At 47.4% G+C, this 14,585-nt stretch overlaps 1 protein-coding gene across 2 annotated transcripts in view; it reads right to left on the reverse strand.

Moving 5' to 3' along the window:
• The window catches only part of Gramd1b (GRAM domain containing 1B), a 189,543-nt gene that overhangs the window by 129,160 nt on the left and 45,798 nt on the right, over window positions 1-14,585 (reverse strand). The window lies entirely within an intron of this gene.

The following is a 14,585-nucleotide window of genomic DNA, read 5'->3' on the forward strand; positions in this document are numbered from 1 at the left end:
TGTGTGTGTGTGGGGGGGAGCAGAGACAGACAGATAGACTAAGACACAGAGCATCGAAATCAAGTCAGTCATCCCCTGATCCCTACCTGCTTTGAAATCCATTTAACCTCTGATTCCCTCCTTTTCTTTTCCTCCTCTCTCCTCACACTTTGTCCCATTTTCTCTTTCTCTAACATTAATCTTTGTTTTCACACAGAAGAGAAGAGATGCTCCCCCCAGCACCCCCCCACACACACACAACTTGCACAAGTCTACATGCGCCTTGAGCCACTGTCTACATGCGCCTTGAGCCACTGCGAAGGCTTTGAACTGAACTCTGACTCAACCCTCGAACCTCTTCCTCCCAGCAAGCCGCCTCCTCTCTGCTTGCCACAGCAGCCAAGGTCCAGTCCAGCATGGTCGGCGAGGAGCCACTGCAGCATGGGTCTGCCAGACCAGGGGCCTGGGTCCCACATCTGGATTGTACTCACACCTCCATGTCAATCTGCACAGGCAGGTCTAGTGTTAAAAGCCCAGTCCAGAGCAAAGGGTCACAATCGGTGACCACATGAATCCAGCATCCCCAGACACGCCAGTCTTAGATCCCTATCAGTCAAAGCAATCCTCAGCACCCAAGAAGACCAAGCCACACAGAACACTCAGCTTTCGACGGCACCTTTCTCTTGAGCCCTTCAAATTCTTTACTGCCTGGTGCTCCAAGATACAAAAGCTACCATCTAGCTGGATACTTACGAAGAGCAGAGAGAGGCAAGTCACCTCTTAGGAATCACACAGTGAGGCAGAGAATAAATCTCCCACCTTACACCCCGCCAGCTGCCCACCTTAGCTTTTCCCTCCAGCTTCCTGCAACACATCTGTCTCCCTCTAACCTACCTGTCACTCAGCAGGGAGCAAACACGGGAAGCAAGCCCCAAAGTATTTCTGCCTCCGTGAAGAGACCCAGGCCATCGCAATCCTAATGCCCGGGGGCCCCTGCCACTTACTTGGCTCTCAGAAAGGCCAACTTCTTCCTCAGATAGGAGACATGGTAGTAGCAAGTCTGCCGGACAGCTCCGCTGCAGGAAACAGTCTCCGAGCGCAGATTCTGCACCATGCCGGGCTCAGGGGAGGGCTGGCCACATGGCAGCCAGGACCTTGAGGGCTGCAGGCTCACTTTGGAGGCACATGGACTTGCTGCCTCTGCAGTTGCCCCCGCAGTTGACAGTGAGCTCCTACACACACACAATCTCCACGCTCTGCTGTCCCGTGCAACACACGGGAAGGTGAAGGGCCCAGTGGGAGGGACCCTGGTGTTCTATGCTATCATAGTCTCCCTGGCCTTCTGGTTGAGCCACAGTTCCATGCAGAACTCGCCTCCATCCTTCCACATCTGGTGGTGCTCTGGTATTTGGCAAGCTTCTGCCCGCTCTGTCCTCAGACAGGGAGGATGGAGGTGTACCTGCATGTGGTGTCAGCTGCTGGCGCTGGAAGGAAGGGAGGGGCAATGGGCACTGCTCCCAGCGGGATTTTTTCTTGGCTCCTTCTTTAAGGTAAAGATCACCTGAGTAAACCAGGGCCATGGAGAATTCAGTGACTGGACAGGCAGATGGAGCTAGAGAGCTGCAGAAATCCGCAATGGGGGACAAGTTCCAGGCCAGACTCAGCAGAACTGAAGGTACCTCTCTCTCCTAGCAGGGCATGGCAGCTGTTTTAGTTTGCTTTCTGTTGCTGTGAAAAAACACCATGACCACAGGCAATTTGAAGGGGAAAGGGTTTGTTGTATCTTACAGGTTAGATTCCATCACCAAGGGACGCTAAGGCAGCTCAAGGGAAGAGCAGATGCAGGTGCTCTGTGTGTGTGTGTGTGTGTGTGTGTGTGTGTGTGTGTGTGTGTGTGTGTGTGTGTGTATCCACATACGGAAGCAGGAGGTTGATTTCAGGGGTCTCCCTTGCTCTTTCCCTACTGTACTAGAAGCAAAGTCTCACTGAACCTGAAAATGACTCAACTAGTGCAGCTAACTAGCCTGCCCACAAGAATACCCTACCTCGTTGGGCAGTGGTGGCGCACGCCTTTAGTCCCAGCATTCAGGAGGCAGAGGAAGGCAGATCTCTGTGAGTTCAAGGCCAGCCTGGTCTACAAAGCAGATGCCAGGACAATCAGGACCGTTACACAGAGAAAGCCTGTCTCAAAAAAACAAAAACAAAATAAAGCAAACAAAAAAAAATCTCCTCTTCCCAAGTGCCGGGATTCCAGATGGGCCATCTCCCCTGCTTTTATGGGGATTCTGGGAATACAAACTCTAATCCTCAAGCTTGCAAGGTGAGCACTTTATCCATTACGCTCCCTCTCAGGCCTCCCAATGGGTGATGTGTGTTGTTTTTTGGAGACAGGGTTTCTTTGTGTAGCCCTGGCTATCCTGGAACTCACTATGTTAACCAGACTGGCCTCGAACTCAGAGATCTCCCTGCTTTGCCTCTAGAGGGCTAGGATTAAAGGCTTGCACCACCACCGCCCAGCTGGTTTTTGTTTTGTTTTGTTTTGTTTTTTAAACCTAGATTAAGAGGTCAGCAAAAGGGCTCAGCTAAATAAACCTGGAGAGCAAAGTTCAAATCCCGGAACCAGAGAGAAAGAGGAGGGGACAAACTTCACAAAGCGTCGTCTGGTCTCACACACAGTCTGTGTCAGTCGTGCCCAGGCACATGCACAATATTATATTTTTGGACCCTCAGCAGACAAAGGTGCTTGTCTCTAAGACTGAGAACCTGAGTTCCATCCCTGAAACCCACATGGAAGGAAAGAAGTGACTCAGTGTTAAGTCTCAAATGCTGGGAGAAATGGCCAAGGCACCTATTTAACATATCAAAGCAGACTTGGCCTCCAGGTTCTCCCAGTATCCCTCAGTGTCTACCTGTTACAGAGTATGGCTGGTATACCCTGCCCACTACCCTGAATTCTCCAGCCCAGGGGCTGGGCTGCCTTTACCCCACAGGCTCTTCCCTATATAATCTAGACATTTTGGTTACCTGCCCCTTTTGGACCTTTGCCTTCCTGGCTACTGCACCTGGTTCCCCTCCACTGGTATGCCCAAATCGCGGGGACCCCCAAAAGACTACCACGGAGACCGAATCCCACATGTAAAATCAAAGAGTCTTTATTCTCTTCAAGCTCCAAGCTTGGTCTCTCTGTCTGTCTGACGCAGCAACCGGTGAGAGCCGAGAGAGCCCTGAGCCCAGGCAGGGTGGGATTTTTATCATAGCAGAGGTTGGGGTGAGGGGATTTCCAGGGTCCACGACCCTGATAGGCTGACAATTGTCTAGGGGTATCTGTAAAACAAACACAGGTGTGTGCTACACTCAGGGACATCTGACCACCTTATCTAATGGTTGGAATGTTTGGGATGTCAGGTACTTTATCCCTGGGTGGATCTCTGGGTGGTGTCAGTTTAAGGCTTTTCCTTGATTTGGGTGTTGCCCGCCAGTAAGCTTGTCACAGAAGCTGTGTCTGGTCCCCTAAGCCTGTCATGGCGGCTGTGTGGTCAACCTGTTTTGGGGCCTTTCCACATCCACCACCCCCAACCCTCAGTCCTCACATGACTCAGGGTCCTGTTCACCCTGGACTCTCCCAGATGTCTCTGCCTCTGCCTATGCTCTCCCTTTTATCTACAATAAACTTTCTCCTCCACCATACCTAGAAGCAGTCATGTCCTTTCCTTTTTATTTCTTTTCATTCATCTGGTGCTTGAAACCCGAGCGGGGCATTAATTAGCTCCCCTTCCAAGGCCTTTGGCCTCTCCGAGAAGAACCAAACTGCCAGGTTGCTCTCCTGGGTGCAGATCACTTGCCTGTGCAGGCTTCTGGCACCCAACATATTTGGCTCCAAATTCTAGAATTGATGATGTTAAGTCTCCAATCCTGAGGCAAATGGCTGAGGTGCCTATTTAACAATAAATACATTTGATTTAAAGTTTAAATAAATAAATAATGTAAAACAAATACCCAACCTGCAGACTGTTCACATCCACCTCAGGGATGTCATTCCTTAATTTACCGTCTTCCCTGCCTCCTCTATCACCTATGACTGCAGCCCACTTGCATGCCCCATTCTTGTTACTCATCTGGGAACATTCCTTTTCTTACCCTCTGGGTCTCTCCTCCTGGTTTCCCTGACACCTGGCTGCCTTACATTTCTTTTTTTCTTTTTTTTTTTTGGTTTTTCGAGACAGAGTTTCTCTGTGTAGCTTTGCGCCTTTCCTGGAACTCACTCTGTAGACCAGGCTTGGCCTAGAAATCACAAAGATCCGCCTGCCTCTGCCTCCCGAGTGCTGGGATTAAAGGCATGCACCACCACCGCCCGGTTTCCTTACATTTTAATAGGGGTACAGCCCAGCAGAGCAGGCTGGGATCCAGACTCAGCGCTGAGGACCGTCCCTCCTCCCACACCCATGTGCTACACATCGAATTCCTTGTGGCCTCAGCCAGATCTTTGTATGTTTGTTTGCAGTGCTGGGATCTGGGACCTCCAGCACACAAGGGCAAGTGCTTCTCCACTAAGCTACCCTTACAGCTCCGAACAGGTCCTTTTAAGATCTGCTGTCTGAACTTCACAGCCCCTGCACAGCCTGCTTCTCCATTCACACATACCATGAGTGCTACCAGAGTAGCTTACACTCTGTATGCTAAGATTAAAACTCACTAATCATGGTTGCGCTTCAAATTCTTCCAAACATAAACAGTATATTACTAATAATTAATGCAAGCACATACAAAACGCTAGCCATGGACCAGGCGTATCCTTATAAACCATCACCCATAGAATGAATCATCACTCGATACACCCATTTTACAAAGGAGAAGAATGAGGCACACAAATTGTTCAGTTGGAACCTCCGGCTTGCCCCTGCATGACCCAGAAAGTCCTCTCTCTCTCTCTCTCTCTTTCTCTCTCTCTCTCTCTCTCTCTCTCTCTCTCTCTCTCTCTCTCTCTCTCCAAACCCCTCTCAGAGAGTCTCTAAAGAAAAAGTGCCAAAAAGCCCAGCTCTCCATTCTTGGTAGCTACTGCAGATTCCTCACCTGAAGTTGCCAGCTGCCCAAATCCTCACCTAAAGTGCTCAGCTTTTGACCACACTTGGGCACAAACCCAGCTTGTGGCAGAGATGTCATCACCTCTCTCCTACAACCTATAAAGTCTCCCTGCTTTTGTTTGTGGGTGCGAGGCTTCTCCAGCCTCAATCTCTGGGACTGGAGAACTCACCTGGGAGTTGCTGTGCTCAAATAAAACTGCTGTAATACCTTTTCAGTTCGGCTTGATCTGGCCTACTGTATCAGCAGAGAAACCTATTAAAGGGGAGGGGAGGGCAGAAAACCAATGTCACATGGCATGTGCTAGAGCCATGATTACAGAGAAGGAGCTGCTTAGCCTCTTGTGCTGCCTTTTTCTGCTGCACAAGCCAGAAAACTCAGGTTCATCCTGGACGGCCTTCCAACTAGGATGTCACTCCTGTTGGCTCCATTTCTCACATTTTTAATTGGTTCCTCTTTTTTGGTCCTCACTACCACCATTCAGAAAGATACCATCTGGTCTCAATCCCAATGTTGCCATGGCAGAAATTCCTCCCTGCCCACCTCAGTTCCTGTCACCCGCTTTCATTTTCTCCAGAGCATTTCTTACTACTTGGTAGCTTCTTTGTGGGGTGTCTATTTCCTCTCACTGAACGAACAGCAAGCATCAAAGCTGATGTGTTTTTTTGGGTTTTTTTTTTTTTTTTTTTTTTGGTTTTCAAGACAGGGCTTCTCTGTGTATCCCTAGCTGTCCTGGAACTCACGCTGTAGCCCAGGCTGGCCTTGAACTCACAGAGATCTCCCGAGTGCTGGGATTAAAGGCCTGCGCCACCACCGCCCAGCCAAAGCTGGCGTCTTGATCATAGCTGTATATAATGCCTTGAGTGGATGCCTTATAGTATGTACTCAATAACTGTTTCAGCGACTGAATTGGGTATGTATTTGTTTCTAATTCATCTGTTTGCACTCCAAGTGTTTGTTTCTCAAATCCATGTTTCTCCATGGGATCGTTGTGATTTTTCTCACAAGAATAGCTGGGAGTGGGGCTGGCTCAGGGGCAAAGGTCGTTGCTGCCAGACTGGCAGTCTGAATTCGGGCTTCTGAAGCCCCACGGTAGGAGACAACCAGTTCCCACCAGTTGTCTTCTGCCCTCTACAGCCATGTGTGTATGCTCATGATGATGAATGTATTTTTAAAAGTCCTTTAAACAAGAATGGTAGTGACTTGGTGCTATAGACTGAATGAACTTCCCATACTCAAATTCATGTTGAAATGCTAGCCTCCAACGTAATGGAGTTAAGAGGTGGGCCTTCTGGGGGGGGTTAATAGAAAGCAGTAAAGGGGCAGCCCAGGATCTAACAGTAGAGACTGGAGCTCTTTTTCCTATCAGGACACAGAAAGATGGCTGCTTATGAAGAACACAGGCTTCAAACTAGACATATTGGCACACACCCCATCATTTGGGAAGCTGAGACAGGAGAATTGTGAGTTGGAGGCCAGTTTTCACTACACAGTGGGACCCACTTTTGTTGTTGTTTGTTTGGGGACAGCTGAGTTGATAAAGTGCTTGCCACACAAGCATGAGGACCTGAGTTCTGGCAGACACACACACACACACACACACACAGACACACACACACACACACACACACACACACACACACACACACACACACACACGAGGCTCCAGTCTGGCAGAGCACATCTGTAATTCCAGTGTTGGTGATGCAAAGTCAGCCGGCCAGTTTTGCCCAGTTAGCAAACCCCAGAACCTGCCGAAAAAAATGTTTCAAAAATGGGCTTCATCTTAACAAGGAAACTCAAGGCTCAGGGTTGATCTCTGGCTCCTGACAAACACATGTTTCTGTACCCATGCACATGCAAACAAACACATAAGGATGAGGGACTCCTTAGGCCTCACCTTTCCCTGAGAATTTATAGGCAGTTAATGGTTGCTGGGCGAGGGAAAGATACTTCTTCAATGGTGTAGCCACTAGAAAGTGGCTCATACACCTGTAAATAAACCCTCATCAATCCTGTGAACAACTCAAATTAAACTCAATAGGGCATTTTTTTAAAAAGATTTATTTATTTATGTATACAGTGTTCTATCTGCATGCATGCCTGCATGCCAGAAGAGGGCACCAGATCACATTATAGATGGTTGTGAGCCACCATGTGGTTGCTGGGAATTGAACTCAGGACCTCTGGAAGAACAGGCAGTGCTCTTAACCTCTGAGCCATCTCTCCAGCCCCTCAATAGGGCATTTTTAAAAAAAGATTATTTTGGCTAGTCTAAATCTTTTCAACCTTTAAGAACGAAGACGAAGACAAAGAAAAGAAAAGAAAAGAAAAGAAAAGAAAAGAAAAGAAAAGAAAATCAAAGAAAAGAAAAGAAAAAACAGATTTCATTAAAACACTAACTCTGCAAGTACATTAATCTTAGGCTTCCCAGTCTCCAGAAATTCCATAAATAAATGCCTATAATTTAAAAGGTAGAGGCAGGAAGAACCAAGCATTCAGGGCCAGTCTATGCTACAAAGCAAGTTCAGGGCCAGCCTGAGCAACCTGAGACCCTGCTCAGGTAGACACAGGGTACTCTATTTCTCAGGATATCATTCCCCCCCCCCCCACCAACCCAGGGTTTCCTGTCAATGAAGAATGTTCCTGCCAGGTGGTGGTGGTGCATGCCTTTAATCCTAGCACTTAGGCAGAGGTAGGCAGATCTCCGGATCTCCAAGTTCGAGGCCAGCCTGGTCTCCAGAATGAGTTCCAGGACAGCCAGGGCTACATACACAGTGAGAAACCCTGCCTTGGGGGTAGGGGGCACACTGCTTACATGGCACCAAAAGATCTATCCACCTGATTGAATAATCTTTTGTGGCCTCTTGCTAGAATCCCACTCCTAGGTCACGACACTGTAGCAGACTTAAGTATCTGTGATTCCTGAGCTCTCCCTGCTTTCTCCAGCTCTCTCACACCCCCATGCTTGTGTACATCCTGTTCCTTCCCTGGGAATGCTGTCCATGTGACACTCCCACTCATCCTGAAGCTCTCAGGCAAAGCTTCACCCTCCATAAGCATAACCCACCATCCTCTGTGGATGCATCCCCCAGCCACCACCCGACTAGTAAGCCACTCCTGGGCAGGTTCTTAACTTCACAGGGCCTCCAGTCTCCTAAACTCTGGAAAAGCAGCATCAGCTTGATAGGGCCACAGAAAGAGGGACATGTTAAGATAATATGTAGAGGATTCACTGCACAGTTTGGCACCTAGCAAGGATTTTGTTTTTTTACTGAATGTCTAATTCCATGTCCATAATGACATCGTACCTTCATTTGCAAGTATATCTCACCATTAACAACAAGATTCTTGAGGGGTGATGTCACAGCATAGTCTGTTCATCTACCAGTGTCTGTACTTTGCATTTGCAGGTGCTCCAAATTCCACCCACACTCTATCTGAGTGATCTCTTAGATATATAATATTTTATATTTGTTCTCTGAGAAGTTCATATATACAATGTATTTTGATCATATCTACCACCCACTCCTCCATGAACCCTCCTCCCTCAGCCCCCTCCCAACTTCATGTCCACTCCTCTTTGTGGTTGTTATTTTATAACCCACTGAGTCAATATTAGTGCTGCCCTAGGCACAAGGGTGTGGTGCCACCCACTGGAGCATGGGCAACTCTCTGTCCCCCAGCAGCTATCAACTGCCAATCATTCTCAGCTGGGTAAGGCCTCATGCGCCCCTTCCCCATCTTTAGGTCAGAAGAGCATTGCTCTTCTCAGGAAGAGTCAAATCTCATTGGGAGTCAATACCTGCTGTTTATTTAACACCTACTAAGCATCTAGTTGATTTAACACCTACTAAGTGTCTAGTTTCTTTAGCACCTATTAAATACCTAGCACTTTATATACAATAGTTTAGCTATTCCTCACTAGATATGATGAACAATAGACCTTTACAAATGAAAAGATTGAAGTTGAGAAAAGTCAAGTACATTGCTCTTTCAAATGCAGTTATAGTTGGACACGATGGCACACCTTTAATCCCAGCATTTGGGAGGCAAAGACAGAGAGATCTCTGTGAGTTCAAAGCCAGCCTGGTCTATATACAGCAAGTGTCAGGCCAGCCAGGGCTACACAAGAGGACTGTGTCTCAAACAAACAAACAAACAAACAAACAAACAAATAAGGAAATAAATAAATACATAATAACATGCACAGTTACCACCAAGCATGATGATACATGCCTGTAATGCCAGGGCTCATGAGGCACAGGCAGAACTGTCACAAGATCAAGGACAGTGTGGGCTACATCATGAGATCTAGGCCAGCCAGGGCTACATAGCTACACATAGTGAGACATTATCTCAAAAGAATGACAACCAAAAAAGCAGTTAAAGCTGGGGATGTAGCTCAGTGGGAAAGAGCTTGCCTGTCATGTGAAAAAGCCCTGGATTTGACTTCCAGCACCTCAGAAAAAAGTACAGCCAGGTTGTGGTGGTGCACGCCTTTAATCTCAGCACTTGGGAGGCAGAGCGGGTAGATCTCTGTGAGTTCAAGGCCAGCCTGGTCTACAATTTAAGAAGAAATAAAAAACTCAGATGTGGCCCAAACTGTTAATCCCAGCACTTGCAAACTGTGGGAGGAACAGGATTTCAATGAGATCCTCAGTTATACAACTAGTTTAAGGCCAGAGTGGCTTGCTTCAAAAACAAGACAAGCCGGGCGGTGGTGGCGCACGCCTTTAATCCCAGCACTCGGGAGGCAGAGCCAGGTGGATCTCTGTGAGTTCGAGGCCAGCCTGGGCTACCAAGTGAGTTCCAGGAAAGGCGCAAAGCTACACAGAGAAACCCTGTCTCGAAAAACCAAAAAAAAAACAAAAAAAACAACAACAAAAAAAAAAAAAAAAAAAAAACAAGACAAAAAGCAGGGTTAAGAAAGCATCACAAACACAGTGGGCCTGACTGTCTGTACATGCTCTGACCCACACAGCAGGCCCCATCAACAGCCAGTGCACCTCCACCCATCCTGCAGCTGGTCTCTAGCAGCTCTCCTGTCTCCTACGGATAGAGGAGGCTTTAGAAAGGCTCATGGCATGCATGCCTGCATGCAGGGGTGTCTACATGCATGCACACTCTGGTCCCTGCTGCAGCCCCACTTGGTACTCACACTCACTCTCATTCCAGGTCTCAACTTTCCTGCTACTGAAAGGCACCCGGATCAGCTGAGACCACATGCTACTGAAACTCACCTGCTGCCCACAAAGGGTCCTTCGTAAAAGTGCTCCTTTCCCTACAATCCATGCTTTGTTTACAAGTCCCCGCCACCAGGGGAAATGAACTGAATAAAGTTCTGGGTACCTGAGAAACTTTAATAACTGGTCTAGTTTAGGGGGAACCTGGAGACTACTGTTTCATCTTGTCACTGGCTTCACCATGAAGCAAGAAAAGTGGATTAATGTCACACACACACACACACACACACACACACACACACACACACACACACACGACACATGACACACAAGCCTGAGGAAGTTATCTCTTTTCCTTTTCACTGGAAACCTGGCAGGAGTGTAGTGATGTCCTAGTTCCGAGACAGCCCTCCCTCCAAGCCCTCCCCCATTTCCTAGTAAATGGATTCTCTACATAAATAAAATCAACCTTTCTCCCCGACGTCACAGCTGTTGCCCTGTTTGACCAGATAAGAGACTTTTCATTTCTGGCTGTTAAGACAGCCACTGGATACATAAGCACACTTCAGTCGACAATGGAAGTCCAGTAAGATTAGATTCCTAGAGATGCTCACAGCCATCTCAGTTATGTGGGTTATCCCATGACATCTACACAATGAGACAATCACATGGTGACTATCCGACAGCCAAGTGGGCATGGCTGAACTAATCCTGTCTCTAAATAGTATGTCCATCCTGAACTTTGTGCAGAGCTGAAAAGAATCAGTGTATTATTAAAGCAGCCCAAAGAGCATCCTATACAAACAAAACAAAACGAAACAAACAAAAAAAACCATGTAATTTAAAAGAATTTAGAGAATTTTAAAGAAACCAATATTAATTCCACCTGTTTTGTAAAGCCAGCTTTCATGATCTGGAGTATTAGAAGCAGTCACAGAATGCCTCACTCTTGGCCACTCTCAGTCTGTGACAGTCCCTGCTGTGTTTGTCCATCCAGAGGAACGGTACAGAGGAATGGCAAGATTACAGCAGAGACTCACAGTGCAGGAAATGTGGCCGTTAATGAGATGGTGCACAGTCTTCCAGAGGACCAGAGTGAAGTGCTGGGACCATGGCTCAGTCAGTATAACGCTTGCTTGCTGACACAAGCAGGAGTCCCAGCTCCAGAAGCCCTGAGCTTATAATCACAGCCAGCATGGGGGAGGCAAAGACAAATGGATCCCCCGAGGCTCACTCCTAGTTTAATTAATGAGTTACAAGCCAATGAGAGGCCTTGCCTCTCCTCAACTCCCAAGAAAGAGAGAGAGAGAGAGAGAGAGAGAGAGAGAGAGAGAGAGAGAGAGAGAGAGAGAGAGAGAGAAACAGAGACAGGACAGCACCTGAAGAAATACTGACCCCTAACCTCTACCAGCACCACCTGACCCTCTAAAACACACACACACACACACACACACACACACACACACACACACACAGCTCAAAGTCAGGCACACAGGTCACATCCTTACTACTACAGAAAATCTTTTCAGACTCAAATCTCAGTCCATCACAGCCCAATGTTCTCAAAGCAAGAGACTCTAAAATGGGTGAAAATGTATTAAAAGAAGAATCAAGTACAGGGTATGTGTTGGTTTTAAATGCAGTGCTTTTACTCTGTGAGGAAAGGTCATGAGGCATGACAAAACCCAGCATCAGAGCTTTATTGGGGGGTGGGGGGAGGCAGAAGAGAGTGACCAGGCCTGTGAAAGATGTGTGCAGGGAGAGAGTGGAGGAGGAGGAGAGAGCAGAAGAGAGGGGAGCAGTCTGTGGCCGGCTTTTTAAGGATTTCCCTGCACATGCGCATGTGGGCTTACGGAGCTATGCCACGCTGTGCAGGGATGATGTAAGATACAAGACCCCTTGCTTGGCTACTGAACTGCACATGTGTGGTCGTGCAGCTGGAAGAGTGGCAGAATCCTAACAGTACGACCCTGGAAACTCATTCTCACCAGTAGGAGGAACCCAAGAAGGGAAGACTTCACTGAGAGTGGCCTTGGCAAACACAGGGTGGTGGCTCTGGGTATCTCAGATCGAGTGCACACAGGGTCTGCCGTCCAAAGCACACTTCTGACATAAGCCACACCACAAATGCCAAGCAAGCCGGGGCAAATGATGTCCACATCCACCATGAGGAGCTTAGGGAACTAACCGAGCAGGTGTCTTAGTTAGTGTCTTCTGTTGCTTCAAAGAGACGCCATGACCACGGCAACTCTTATAAAGAAAACATTAATTGGGGTGGCTTGTTTACAGTTTCAGAGGTTCAGTCCATTATCACCATGTCAGGGAGCATGGTGGCTGTGCAGGCAGACATGGTGCTGGAACTGAGAGCTACAATTGCAGGCAACAGGAAGTCAACTGGAGTCGTACTGAGGGAAGCGGGAGCAAAAGAGACCTCAAAGCCCATCCCCACAATGACACACTTCCTCCAACAAGGCCACACCTCCTAGAAATGCCACTCCATTTGGGGGCCATTTTCTTTCAAACTACCACAGCAGGTTCTGAATGGGAAAGAAATTTAGGGGGCTTTTCTAGATGCTGTAAGTCTAGAAGAGAACCCTTTATGGAGGTATACATGGTCAGACAAGGAGGTTAAATAATTTTTTTTTTAATCAGCGTCCATTACTAAGCAGCCCACCAAAAGCATGTCTGTCTAGGTAGCATCCAAGAGACAGGGTATCCTGGGGAGGGTGTTGTCAGGGTTACATGTAATTCAGTACTTCATTCTCTCCCCCTGGAATGGGCCAAGCATCAGAGATAACATGGAGGGAAGAGAGGAGCTGGCAATCAGATCCAAAAGGTGAAGCGTAGCTGAGGACATCACACTGAAAGCTAGACAGTATCATCCTGAGATACTCAGTGCACAGCAGAGCTGCCTCAGGGACCTCTGTGCCATTTATTTTAATTGTGTGCATGCCAAAAATCTGGACATCCATAGAAAGATGTGTAGGCTACTCCGGGAACCGAAAGAGCTATCCTCAGATCAAAACTGATGAAGTTCTTTGCTGTGGATATCCTTCTGTATAAATAAAATGCTGGTTGGCCAGTAGCCAGGCAGGAAGTATAGGTGGGACAAGCAGAGAAGAGAATTATGGGAAGTGGAAGGCTGAGGCAGAGAGATGCTGCCAGCTACCACCATAAGTACCAACATGTAAGATACTGGTAGGCCACGAGCCATGTGGCAAGGTATAGATTTATAGAAATGGGTTAAGATGTAAGAACTAGATAGCTAGAAGCCTGAGCCATTAGGCCAAACAGTTTAAATAATATAAGTCTCTGTGTGTTTACTTGGTTGGGTATGTGTGGCTGCGGGACTCGCAAGTGAGAGAGATTTGTCCTGACTGTGGGCCAGGCAGGACCAGAAAAACTCTAGCTACAGTCCTTTAACTAATCAGTCTTTTTTGGGGCCCACATCTTTATACTGACTCTATCTAGACTGAATCAAACCACTCATTTGGGCTAATGATGGGCATAAAACTGAGAAATGGGATGGAATTTAAAAGACTTTGAAAAACAAAAATAATGTTTAGAGAGACCTTGCCACACTGGCCCAGGACAGAATTTCTTTTGACACACTGCCTAGCTTTGGCTTGACTTCTCCTGTGAGGGGGAAGTTCATTACTTTGTGAGACCTGTTTGCCATGCAAAAGTTCATCCTGAACTGGGCTGTGGTGGCACACACCTTCAATCCCAACACTCGGGAGGCAGAGGCAGGAGGATCTCTGTGAATTTGAGGACAGCCTGGTCTACAAGTTCCAGGACAGTTCCAGGGCTGTTACACAAAACAGCCTGTCTCAAAAAAACAAACAAAGTTCCTCCTAACCTGAGCTGAATCCTTCTCATTTACAATTTATGCCCTCTAATTCTATTTTGTAGGATTTTGTGTATATAAAGTGCTGTCAACCTGGGAATGGCGGCCAGCAACTGTATACCCAGCAACCCAGAAGCACGAAGGCCAGGAGAGCTATAGTGAGACAGACATTGCCTCAAAACTGAGTGCTATCAGACTTACCTAAACGTTCTCTTTCCTCGTCTTCCCTCCTTTCTGTCAACCAGCTCTTATTTTCTGTTTGTTTTTGAGACAGGGTTTCTCTGTGTAGCCCTGGCTATCCTGGAACTCACTTTGTAGACCAGGCTGGCCTTGAACACAGAGATCTACCTGCCTCTGCCTCCACTCCCAGCTTTCAGTCAGCTCTTAGAACGATAGAGCCTCAAAACCATTCTCTTGATTCTAACATCTCTTTGAAAAAGACTGGTGATAACACACTAGATCTGCTCAAATTCATACAGATCTCAAAGATGGTC

The sequence above is a fragment of the Peromyscus eremicus genome, chromosome 7 (assembly GCF_949786415.1).
Source record: "Peromyscus eremicus chromosome 7, PerEre_H2_v1, whole genome shotgun sequence".
NCBI classification, from domain to species: domain Eukaryota; kingdom Metazoa; phylum Chordata; class Mammalia; order Rodentia; family Cricetidae; genus Peromyscus; species Peromyscus eremicus.